A 12,894-nucleotide genomic window follows, 5' to 3' on the forward strand; every position below is an offset into this window, starting at 1 on the left:
AGAACTGAAGGACAGAGAGACAAGAAAAACCCTTCAAAAAATCAATGAATCCAATAGCTGGTTTTTTCAAAAGATTAATAAAATAGATAGCACTAGCCAGATTAATAAAGAAGAAAAGAGAGAAGAATCAAATAGACACAATAAAAAATGATAAAAGGGATATCAACACTGATCCCACAGAAATACAAACTACCATCAGAAAATACTATAAACACCTCTATGCAAATAAACTAGAAAATCTAGAAGAATCTGATAAATTCCTGGACACATACACCCTCCCAAGACTAAACCAGGAAGAAGTCAAATCCCTGAATAGACCAATAACAAGTTCTGAAATTGAGGCAGTAATTAATAGCCTACCAACTAAAAAAAGCCCATGACCAGACAGATTCACAGCCGAATTCTACCAGAGGTACAAAGAGGAGCTGCTTCTGTTCCTTCTGAAACTATCCCAAACAATAGAAAAAGAGGGACTCCTCCCTAACTCATTTTATGAGTCCAGCATCATCCTGATACCAAAACCTGTCAGAAACACTACAAAAAAAGAAAACATCAGGCCAATACCCCTGACGAACATTGATGTGAAAATCCTCAATAAAATACTGGCAAATCTAATCCAGCAGTACATCAGATAGCTTATCCACCATGATCAAGTCAGCTTCATCCCAAGGATGCAAGGCTGGTTCAACATACATAAATCAATCAATGTAATCCATCACATAAACAGAACCAATGACAAAAACCATATGATTATCTCAATAGATGCAGAAAATGCCTTCAATAAAACTCAACATCCCTTCATGCTAAAAACTCCCAATAAACCAGGTATTGATGGAACGTATCTCAAAACAGTAAGAGCTATTTATGACAAACCCACAGCCAGTATCATACTGAATGGGCCAAAGCTGGAAGCATTCCCTTTGAAAACCGGCACAAGACAAAGATGCCCTCTCTCACCACTCCTATTCAACATAGTATTGGAAGTTCTGGCCAGGACAATCAGGCAAGAGAAAGAAATAAAGCGTATTCAGATAGGAAGAGAGGAAGTCAAACTGTCTCTGTTTGCAGATGACATGATTGTCTATTCAGAAAACCCCATCATCTCAGCCCAAAATCTCCTCAAGCTGATAGGCAACATCAGCAAAGTCTCAAGGTACAAAATTAGTGTGCAAAAATCACAAGCATTCCTATACGCCAATAACAGACAAACAGAGAGCCAAATCATGAGTGAACTCTTATTCACAACTGCTACAAAGAGAATAAAATACCTAGGAATACAACTTACAAGGGATGTGAAGGATCTCTTCAAGGAGAACTACAAACCACTGCTCAACAAAATAAGAGCAGACACAAACAAAAGGAAAAACATTCCATGCTCATGAATAGGAAGAACCAATATTGTGAAAATGGCCATGCTGCCCAAAGTAATTTATAGATTCAATGCTATCCCCATCAAACTTCCATTGACTTTCTTCACAGAATTAGAAAAAAAAACTACTTTAAACTCCATATGGAACCAAAAAAGAGCCTGTATAGCCAAGATAATCCTAAGCAAAAAGAATAAAGCTGGAGGCATCATGCTACCTGACTTCAAACTATACTACAAGGCTACAGTAACCAAAACAGCATGTTACTGGTTCCAAAACAGATATATAGACCAATGGAACAAAACAGAGGCCTCAGAAATAACACCACACATCTACAACCATTTGACCTTTGACAAACCTGACAAAAACAAGAAATGGGGAAAGGATTTCCTATTTAATAAAAGATACTGGGAAAACTAGTAGTCATATGCAGAAAACTGGCTAGTCATATGCAGAAAACTGAAATTGGACCCCTTCTTTACATCTTATACAAAAATTAATTCAAGATGGATTAAAGACTTAAATGAAAGACCTAAAACCATAAAAACCCTATAGGAAAACCTAGGCAATACCATTCACGACATAGGCATGGGCAAAGACTTTGTGACTAAAACACCAAAAGCAATGGCAACAAAAGCCAACATTGACAAATGGAATTTAATTAAACTAAAGAGCTTCTGCATAGCGAAAGAAACTATCATCAGAGTGAATAGGCAACCTACAGAATGGGAGAAAATTTTTGCAATCTATCCATCTGACAAAGGGCTAATATTCAGAATCTACAAGGAACTTACACAAATTTACAGGAAAAAAACAAACAACCCCATCAAAAAGTGGGTGAAGGACATGAACAGACACTTCTAAGACATTTATGCAGCCAACAAACATGAAAAAAAGCTCATCACTGGTCATTAGGGAAATGCAAATCAAAAGCACAATGAGATACCATCTCACGCCAGTTAGAATGGCAATCATTAAAAAGGAAACAACAGATGCTGGAGAGGATGTGGAGAAACAGGAACGCTTTCACACTGTTGGTAGGAGTGTAAATTAGTTCAGCCATTGTGGAAGACAGTATGACAATTCCTCAAGGATCTAGAACTAGAAATACCACTTGACCCAGTAATCCCATTACTGGGTATATACCCAAAGGATTATAAATCATTCTACTATAAAGACATATGCACACGTATGTTTACTGAGACACTATTCACAATAGCAAAGACTTGGAACCAACCCAAATGCCCCTCAATGATAGACTGGATAAAGAAAATGTGGCACATATACACCATGGAATACTATGCAACCATTAAGAAGGATGAGTCACAATAGCAAAGACTTGGACCCAACCCAAATGTCCAACAACGATAGACTGGATTAAGAAAATGTGGCACATATACACCATGGAATACTATGTAGCCATAAAAAATGATGAGTTCATGTCCTTTGTAGGGACATGAATGAAACTGGAAACCATCATTCTCAGTAAACTATCGCAAGGACAAAAAACCAAACAACACATGTTCTCACTCATAGGTGGGAATTGAACAATGAGAACACATGGACACAGGAAGGGGAACATCACACTCCGGGGACTGTTGTGGGGTTGGGGGAGGGGGGAGGGACAGCTTTAGGAGATAAACCTAATGCTAAATGACGAGTTAATGGGTGCAGCACACCAACATGGCACATGGATACATATGTAACAAACCTGCACATTGTGCACATGTACCCTAAAACTTAAAGTATAATAATAATAATAATAATAATAAAAATTTAAAATTATGATAAGAAAAAAAAAAAGGATGAGTTCGTGTCCTTTGCAGGGACATGGATGAAGCTGGAAACCATCATTCTCAGCAAACTAACACAGGAACAGAAAACCAAACGCACATGTTCTCACTCATAAGTGGAAGTTGAACAGTGAGAACACATGGACACAGGGAGGGGAACATCACACACCGGGGCCTGTCAGGGTGTGGGGCGCTAGGGGAGAGACAGCATTAGGAGAAATACCTAATGTAGATGACAGTTTGATGGGTACAGCAAACCACCATGGCATGTGTATACCTATGTAACAAACCTACACATTCTGCACATGTACCCCAGAACTTAAAGCAAAATAAAATAAAATAAAAGTGAGCGTTCCTTTCCCTTGTAGAATGTTCATAACTTAGAGTATCAGAGAAAAGAGGAAGCAATGCAGGTCAGGGAATGAGTGAAGGCAGAGAAGGGCATGTGCTGGGGCTGGCAAGACACCAGCCTGGTCAAGGCTGAGCATGGAGTCTTTGTGTAGGAAGGAAACCATATTGGCTGTCTGGCCTCCCCTGCAGCCCATTTCAGTGCAGCAGATTTAGGATCTACCCAGGGAGCTCAGGAGAATTACACACCTAAATCTGTTTCTGCCTTCTTGGGTAATTGGCTTCATCTCTCTGTGCCTCTGTTTCCTCATCTGTAAAACAGAATTATGACACCTTTTCACCATACAAGGCAATAATAAAAGGTAAAGGAATGAAAAGATTAATGCAAACTCTTATGCCTCATAAGCAGTTTTGCTTCTGGAGCTGTTATGATAAAATTAAATGATGCAATTGAAGATGACCTATACAAACATAAAGCACTCTTTTTTTTCTTTTTTAAACAGCTCCAGATGAATGCACTGTACTTTAATATCCTGGGGAATATGAATTGAATACATTAATCTATGAAATCTGGAAATAAGACAGATCCAAGCATTCCCATTTTAAAAGATTCAGATTAGGTACACCAATATTCCTAATCCTGAATATATCCAAGTAATTTATGTGATATTAATTCCAAACCCAGAGCTTCTTTTCAATTCACCCCTGGAATGTAAACTCCCTGAAGATAAGCCCATGCTTCATGGACAGTTTTGGATTTTTCAGAGGCCAGAGCTCTGGATATGAACCAGTAATTCCATCAGCACCATACAGTTGTTTCTTTTTTCTATGTAGTTTTTTTGCTATCTATGTCACATACACAATTTTATCAGCATGGATGGAGAAGGGGTATAATATGGGTTAAAAGTACACTGGAGCCAGACCATCTGGATTCAAATGCTGTTTATGCCACTTATTAGGTGCACAATCTTGGGCATATTCAAGGTATAACCTCTTCACACCTCAGTTTCCTCATTCTGAAAACTGAGAAAATGACAACATACTACAACTAGGGCTGTTGGGAAAATAATTGAGACATGTAAAGCATTTAGAACACTGCTTGGAACATAGTGAGAATTTAATAAGTGTTAGTTATAATTATACTACACTAACAGCCTTATCAAGTAGAATCCCTAATGAGGGGGCACAGATTGTGAATTAAAGTATTAGCAGGTGTTTTATTATCACACTTAATCACATGGGGAGAGGAGAAAAGTAGAATCACCAATACTTGTAAGGCCTGATTTCTAGAACTAACTTTATGCCTGGGATGTGATGTTTTAGGGAGCAGGGACATGTGGAGTGTGGAACTGTGCTCCAGGATAGCAGCAGCCTGGTGCAGCCTCCTGCCTCCACTTCCCAGCACACACATCCACCCTGAGCAGGTAATGTTCTCATGGACCTTGACAAACATACTTGCTCCTGTTCCTCTAGCTGAGCTGCCCACCTCATCTCCCCTAAATATGCTGAATGCTGTCCATCCTCAAATGCTGTTTCTATCCCTGGCTCCTCAGCACCCTTCCTGTCCACAGCTAATCTCATATTCTGCTTTTAACTCTTTTTATGTGTAAGTTGAGAAATTCGCTGTTCCAAATTTAACTTTTACCACATTATCCATGTATATGGATTATATTATATTAGGTGTGTTCACCTAACAGGTTTGTGAATTCTTTAAGGACAAAGTCATATCTTACACAAGCTTCTTTTGTATCTTTTCAGCAGTGGTTCTTAACGGGGGACAATTTTGCCCCCCAGAATATATATGACAATGTCTGGAGACATTTTTGGTTGTCACGATGGGGAAGGGGAGTGCTACTGAGATATGGTGGGTCGAGACTAGAGACATTCCTAAATATTCAACACACAAGACAGCCTGCCCCTCTTCTCCCCATAACAAAGAATTATCTGGTCCAAAATGTTCATTGTATTAGGGTTGAGAAATCTTGTCCAATAATAACAAGGACAGTGGGAAAATGAGATTCATTCCAATTATATGATTTTTTTCTGTAATGTCTTAATGGGCCAAGCACTAAGTTTCAACTTCCATTCCAGGGTCATGCCCACTAACCCAACGTCCTTTCTTTTTATTAATAGCAATAATGATAACCATGAAAATAAAAGGGGATATATTTTGTTTTATATTGTTTGGGCCTTGTGGTATTTGTGTCAGCAGCAGGGATTGTTCAATTGTCATTATGAATAGAGACAATGACATCTCATTGGCACAGGGTAGACCACACAGGTCAGTCCCTGGCTTACACCTCATCCAGTTACATGCTCTGAAAGCCTTTTACCAGCAGGTTCATCCCACCTTACTTATCTGAATATTAATACAGCCCATCCCATGGACAGGTAGGGTCTGAGGTTACTTTTTCTGCTCTTGCCCAGGTATATCTAAGGTGACTAAATTGGACTCCTGCACACCACCTGCCTACCTCCTTGCAGTTTTCTTTTGCCAATCCTGCCGCACTTGCCCCAACCCTGTGAATGAGGTTTATGTCTAGGTTCCCAAATGAGTTCTAGTACAGCCCTATAGTTCAGGCCCTCATCCTTTATCTCTGGCTCTCAGCAAGCTTCACTGACCTGGAGATGAGCCTTACTCTCAGTATCCAAGGCATCAGCTGTGGGCCTGCTTCAACCACAATGGCACTGCTGGCACCATAGCTCTGGAAACAACCTAACCATTAGAGAGATCTGTGCCCAAAAGAGATGAGACTATTTGGCCTCAAAATCTCCTGAGTATTAACCTTACCCCTTAAATGGTATGATTTTAACCTTCATTTTAATAATTTAGATTCACAAAAGATATGAGCAACATTACTATGATTTGGTAGGCTGGATCCTTTTGGAGTGAACCTCTATAGTCAGTACCTCTCCCCTAGTCTACTGTGACATGCACAGCCATTTCACTGCCAAAATGGAGCCCATGATTGGCACACATAAAATTTGAAGGAGAGGGGCATGTGCACATATTTAAAAATTTTTTAAATCACAATATATAATTATTAAAAATTAGAAAATAAAATAACTTTTGATTAGAATTATGACTAGTTTCTATCCCATTCTTAGAGCCAGACTTCATTTTAATTTCCTGTCTTCTGGTACTGTGATATGTTGCTATCACTCAAATGTGATTAAAAGCTTAAGACTTCTTATGGAATACAGAAAATAGAAGGGAATAAATGACTACTTTGAGATCATGGCAACCAATCTGGTACTTAATTTCTGTTTTGTGAGGATGCTTTTAAAAGACTCTTTACCACAACTGTATCCTGCCTAGACCTTTTCTCAAAAAAAATCTTATAAATTTGCCAGATTTATTGAAGTAAAATATTATCCAACCGAATATCTTCTTTCTAATCAATCTGTCCTCTGAATTGCAAAATTCACAGGACACAATTCTTCACAACTCTACCATTCAGAATAATGTCTGTTGATATGATCTTTCAAATTACCAACAGATCATCAAGGAATATATATAGCTGACTGTGTTCATTAAATCAGTATGCTTTAGGGCCAAGTCATGGTAAATTGCACCTGCAGGGCTCATAGGAGATAATTGAAGAGACTCAAGATGTTTACAACTATAATGTCCATGCACTAATCTGAACTCAGTTGTAAAATAAGTTTTAAAGAAAACTTATAAATATATGAAAAAGAGGTGGGATTTCTGGAATGGCTTAATGAGGAGCTCGGCAAATCTTTTCCCCAAAGGGCAATGATAAAAGTGGGCACAGTTGTCAAAAACAACCAAATTAAGATTCTAAAAACTGATCAATGGCATATAACAAATTAAAAAGGATTTATCAAGAAAACCTACTGAACCTTAGTAACAACAGTGGAATCTGTGACATCTTCCCCAGGGACTGCTCCTACCCTCTTCCCCCTCACACCTTAGCTCCATTACCTGAAAGTCCTATCCCAGCCTCAGCAGATGAGGAAGACTATGTGGGCAGGCAGCTCCCACTGCCCTGCTGGAGGGGGCTGACTATATTTGGAACAGGGCATGGAAAACAGTGCCCAGGGTACTATCAGAAATAAGAGGTGTCACAGTGGCAAGCAATCAGGACAGCCTAACATCAAGGCTAGCCTAGGTTTTGATACTGGTTGGAACAAGCAAACACAAAATGGCAGAGCAGCCAGAAATTTAATAAGAAAATCCAGGGAAGGAAAGCACTAAAGACAGCCTTTTAAAGATCCCCTTATCTCTAAAGGTATACAAGGCTGGGCAAATGCTTAAAGCTGTGTGTACACAGGAAAGACCAGACAGGGCTCTAGAGAACTACCTGTCCTTTGTCATTGGTCATTGGGTGTCTAGTACATCAAATGATACCTGAATTCACTTATAACTATTTTCTGGAGTCACAAATCATACACTATGGGTCATCTATATCACCTCCTTTATTACACAGATGAGAAACACAAGGCCTCTGAACACTTTAAGAACACGAGTTTCTAAAAAGTTGGTAGAAAATCAACAGAGGTTGTTTTTTTCTTGTAAATTTGTTTAAGTTCTTTGTAGATTCTGGATATTGGCCCTTTGTCAGATAGACAGATTGACCCAGCAATCCCATTACTGGGTATATATCCAAGGGATTATAAATCATTCTACTATAAAGACACATGCACACGTATGTTTATTGCAGCACTATTCACAACAGCAAAGACTTGGGACCAACCCAAATGTCCATCAATGATAGACTGGATAAAGAAAATGTGGCACATATACACCATGGAATACTTTGCAGCCATTAAAAAGGATGAGTTCATGTCCTTTGCAGGGACATGAAGCTGGAAACAGTCATTCTCAGCAAACTAACACAAGAACAGAAAACCGAACACTGCATGTTCTCACTCATAAGTAGGAGTTGAACAATGAGAACACTTGGACACAGGGAGGGGAACGTCACATACCGGGGCCTGTTGGGGGGTAGGGAGCTAGGGGAGGGAGAGCATTAGGACAAATATCTAATGTAGATGAACACGGGTTGATGGGTGCCGCAAACCACCATGGCACGTGTATACCTATGTAACAAACCTGCACATTCTACACATGTACCCCAGAACTTAAAGTATAAAAAAAAAAAAAAGAAAAAAAAATCAACAGAGGTTAGTACAAATGGCCCCTGCAACTATGCCAAAATCCACTTAACTGCAAAAAGGTGGCATAAAATTAACAAACAAAAATTGGTCAGGTAAGTTAGAACTTATCTGAATACATGAACTTCCTCAATCTTTGGCAGGGATGTCCAATCTTTTGACAAATTATCTTGGGCCACACATAAAGTACACTAACAACAGCTGATGATCTTAGAAAAAAAAACCACATACAAAAAAATCTCATAATGTTTTAAGAAAGTTTATGGATTTGTGTTGGGCCACATTCAAAGCTGTCCTGGGCCGCCACATGCAGCCCACAGGCCCTGGGTTGGACAAGTTTGATAGTCTCTCTTACTTTTCACTCCTTTTTCTCCTGTGAAGTCTTATAAAGGAAGAGACCAATATGGGTTCTCCAGAAAGTCATTCTTTGTGGGGTAAGGTGATAAACTCTACCTTGGAGAATGAGTCACACCTGTTCTGTAAATGGTCATTGCTTGTAACCAATCCTCTCACTTTCTGTTCCTCTTTTTCTCAACTCCGGATTCCTAGTCCTAGATCTTCATTTTATTTTCTTTGTGGGTGACAACCTGGCTAAAAATACTCTACTCTTTTGGTTGGGTATCTAAAAGTCCCAGGGAAAACAACCATGCATAGCTATAAGCTCCAGTTCCAATTGCCATCCAAAACTATTAACATTTTCATCTGTATAACACAACTTGTTTCCATAACAAAAGGCTATCCATTCATGTTCTCAAGCCCTCTTATTGTAAATTCTGCTTGTTCAAGCAAGTGATTTTAAGTTCTCTTGGAGACGACAGAACACTCCATGTAAATTAAATGCTGTTTTCCCCTAAGCTTTGTAGAATGCAGGAAGCCACTTTGGGTGGGCACCAAGGAAACCTGCTCCCAAGACAACCTTTATATGTTCCTGCCTTTCCTGACAGCTTGACATTTGACCCATCCTTGGCCTTTAGTCAATTTTAAACCACTAGGAAAAACAAGGACCAAATCCTTGTATTTGTACAGCTGACATCTTTGCTGCTGAGAACCTTGTGTAATCTATCCTTGTGACAAGGATAGCCAGAAACTGTAATAGTTTAAAAACATACCTGACAAATGGTCTAACAGGCAGTCAAGAAACAGTTCAAAGCAAAGAACAGAGTGAGCCCCTTCAGATGTTTTCCTTCCTTTGTTACTTGAAGACAGCATCTGGGGATAGAAGGCTGGGAATCTGGGGCAGGCATGACCGGATGGTGTTTCTATCAAAGGAAGACACCTGGGTGAAACTAATTCATCATGGAAACCACATCTGCTCTTTCAAATTAGAAAAAAATACTGAAAGATGACTGACGGCAGTGTGGTATAGATTTTGCCAACAATTACACTGCGTTTGAACTATGGTTGCCATGTGCCTGCTCAGTAACTTCGGATGGCGTCTTTAGTCTCTGAGCATCTCTGAGTTTCCTTTATTGTACAATAGATTAAATGAGATAATTTAGGTACAATGCCTAGCATTGTTCATGCGTTCACATATGTCACCACTTCTCACTTTCTGCCTTACTGATGCCAACCAGAGATAGGTGCTAGTGATAAACACTGTCTGTATGCAGATGTAGGAATACAACTTCTTATCATAACTAATTTCTAACAACAACAACAACAACAAAAACTCCAGGACTAATTCTGCAATTTAACAACTCAAATTCTATCTTTCAGCAAGGATGAAATGATTAAATTTTACTTGACACTTTTCCTCCTGAGTCATTTCTTTGATCCAATATTTTAATAGCAGCTGAGCGACACAGCAGGATTCCATGGATCAGCCACCACCAACCACATAAAAGGCTAGGAATTATTTCAGAACAGGATGCTGCCAGAGCACAGCTCTCCAAGTAAAACATTTTATAGCATAATTTGTTTTCAAAACTCCCTGATCAGCTCCCTTTCCTCTGTTAAGAGACGCCTGGATGTGATGGGATCCTCTTCCTACCCAAATCTGGAGCACTCTGTGATGGCACCAGGTAAAAGGTGATGCCCTGTTCAGGTTTCAGGCTGACACACCACACCTGCTGTCAAAACTACTTCACACCCTGGTAGGAAGAAGCTCCTCTCAATTCTCAGTAGTGCTCACTGCAATTATTACATGTGAGTAAATAATAAGTCACAGAAATACTGTGATGACTCAACGCATCAAAAAGAAAGCCCTAGTCTGGGCTTACAGGCCAGGAAGCAATCTCTAGGGGAGAATCTGATCTTGCTAGCTAAAGAGAGCAGGTAGGAGGCATAAGCCCTGCAAATACTTTTTTTAATTAAATGAAGTATGTTTTTCCCTCCCCTCTTCTCTTGCCCTGTCTTCCTTCTCTCCTGTCTTGACAGATGCTCTTAGACAATCTGGGTCACATTTGTCAGCCTGAAAACAGTGCTAAGATAAAAACAGACACAAAACAAGAGGTCCTACCAGTCAAGAGCAATCAGTGCTCAGAATCAATAATTTTGCAAAACACAGTGAAGGCAGGACTACATTTCAAGTTTCTGACTTAAAATGTAACTGAACCCCAACTATTATTTAATTACACTTCATTGCAGAAAACAGACTTTGCATCCTGAAACCCAGATCTGTATTCTAATTCAGAAAGTAAAAGAAAAATAGTAATGACCACAACAGCCAAATATAATCAGAAAATGTTGCAGAGTTCTCAGCACATAGATATCCCCCCAGTATCTCAAATATTAATTCTTCTAAAACCAATGCACCATTTGTCCTGAAGCACATAAAACGTTTTATGCTACACACTAAACTCATGATCTCTAATGCCACCCTCCCTCCACTCCCAAACATGAGCACTCCTTCCTGTGCTTTCAAGCTTGCTGGTCCTCCAAATTAGAGTCCCTGGAGTACATCCTCCAGTGCTCTACACTTTGAATCTGTTAAGATTTTACCTCATGAATGTCTTTTAAAATTTCTTTTCTTCTCTTCATTATCCTTGCTTTGCCTTCCTTTAGTTACTCAGCTTCCTCTTAGGTGACTATTGCAGCTCATGGCCCTCCATGCAGTCACACAGTTTACCTCTAAATAATGCATCTAATCATGCCAGTCCCCGGCCTAAAACCTCCCCCAATTCCCTGTTGCATTCAATTTGGCATTTAAGGCTCTTCACAGCCCACCATCTAGCTAATTCACCTCTCTAGCTCCATCTGGCACCAACCCGCGCCTAAGCTCCAGCCCACTGAGCTGATGAATGTTCCATGAATATACTCATAGCCTTCCATAATTTCATGTACATTTATTGTTCCTGAGATGCCCTTCTCACTCTCTAGAGTTAGTCTCCCCTCTCTGTGCTCTCAACACTTTGTCCTAACCTCTAATTTTGTACTTAGTTTACATTGCAATTACATATTGTATGAGAGTGAGCCTTATTTATCTCTGTATCACTGATGTCTATTATGGAGTTTGCTATTAGAAGAGAGAAAGACCCGCTAAAGGAAATTCTAAAGTACGTACTGCAGAAAAAAAAAAAAATGATAGCAGATGAAAACCTTGAAATGGAAGAAAGTAACAATGAGAGAAGATATTGATAAATGGGAAAAGGAAAACATTGTTTAAAACTATAAGAAAAATGTGTAATTTGTGGAGGAAAAATAGAAAAGCCAGAGAGACATGTCTTTGAATTTTGGAGCACATTCAAATAGCGATTTTTTTTTTTAAAAGATGCCTGTTAAAATAGCAGGAGCAGCTACTAAGGAAGAAGATAGACATAGAGCAAACAACCTCTAAACAGGTAGGGGGGACTTGGAGTGAGGAAGAAAGACTTATCAATTCAAAAGACAGCAAGATGGGTATGCGAAGGCAGACAGAGTAGTATAATGGATACTACAGACTCAGAAGCTGGGAGGTTGGGACGGGGGTGAGGGATGAAAAAATACCTGTTGAGTACAATGCATATTATTCAGGTGACAGTTTACACTAAATCCAGACTTCACCACTCTACAACTCATCCATGTAGCCAAAAATACCACATGTACTCCTAAAGCTGTTGAAATAAAACAATCTTTTATCATAAAAATAATAATTAAAAAAAAAACAAGAGACAGCAAGAAGAAAGGGGGGAAGAAATAGCGTTAATAAGCACCCCTATTACTCAGGAAATTACAAGCATTTTAGGAGCTGTGTCAGGAACTGAGGGCAGTGACCAAATATATATTTCTTATTATATCACACATGGCAATTAAGAGAAATAGACAAATCC

General features: G+C 39.3%; 1 protein-coding gene across 5 annotated transcripts in view; it reads right to left on the reverse strand.

The window, feature by feature from the left end:
• Nucleotides 1–12,894, reverse strand: part of TMEM108 (transmembrane protein 108) — a 373,007-nt gene that overhangs the window by 258,577 nt on the left and 101,536 nt on the right. For 2 of the 5 annotated variants that reach the window (XM_063610729.1, XM_063610728.1), the window contains exon 3: nucleotides 3,758–3,819. The exons of the other annotated variants lie outside the window; for them this stretch is intronic. The gene's annotated coding sequence lies outside the window, so the exon portion shown is untranslated. The remainder of the gene's footprint in view (nucleotides 1–3,757; nucleotides 3,820–12,894) is intronic. 5 annotated transcript variants of the gene reach the window in all.

Source organism: Symphalangus syndactylus, chromosome 10 (assembly GCF_028878055.3).
Source record: "Symphalangus syndactylus isolate Jambi chromosome 10, NHGRI_mSymSyn1-v2.1_pri, whole genome shotgun sequence".
NCBI lineage: Eukaryota > Metazoa > Chordata > Mammalia > Primates > Hylobatidae > Symphalangus > Symphalangus syndactylus.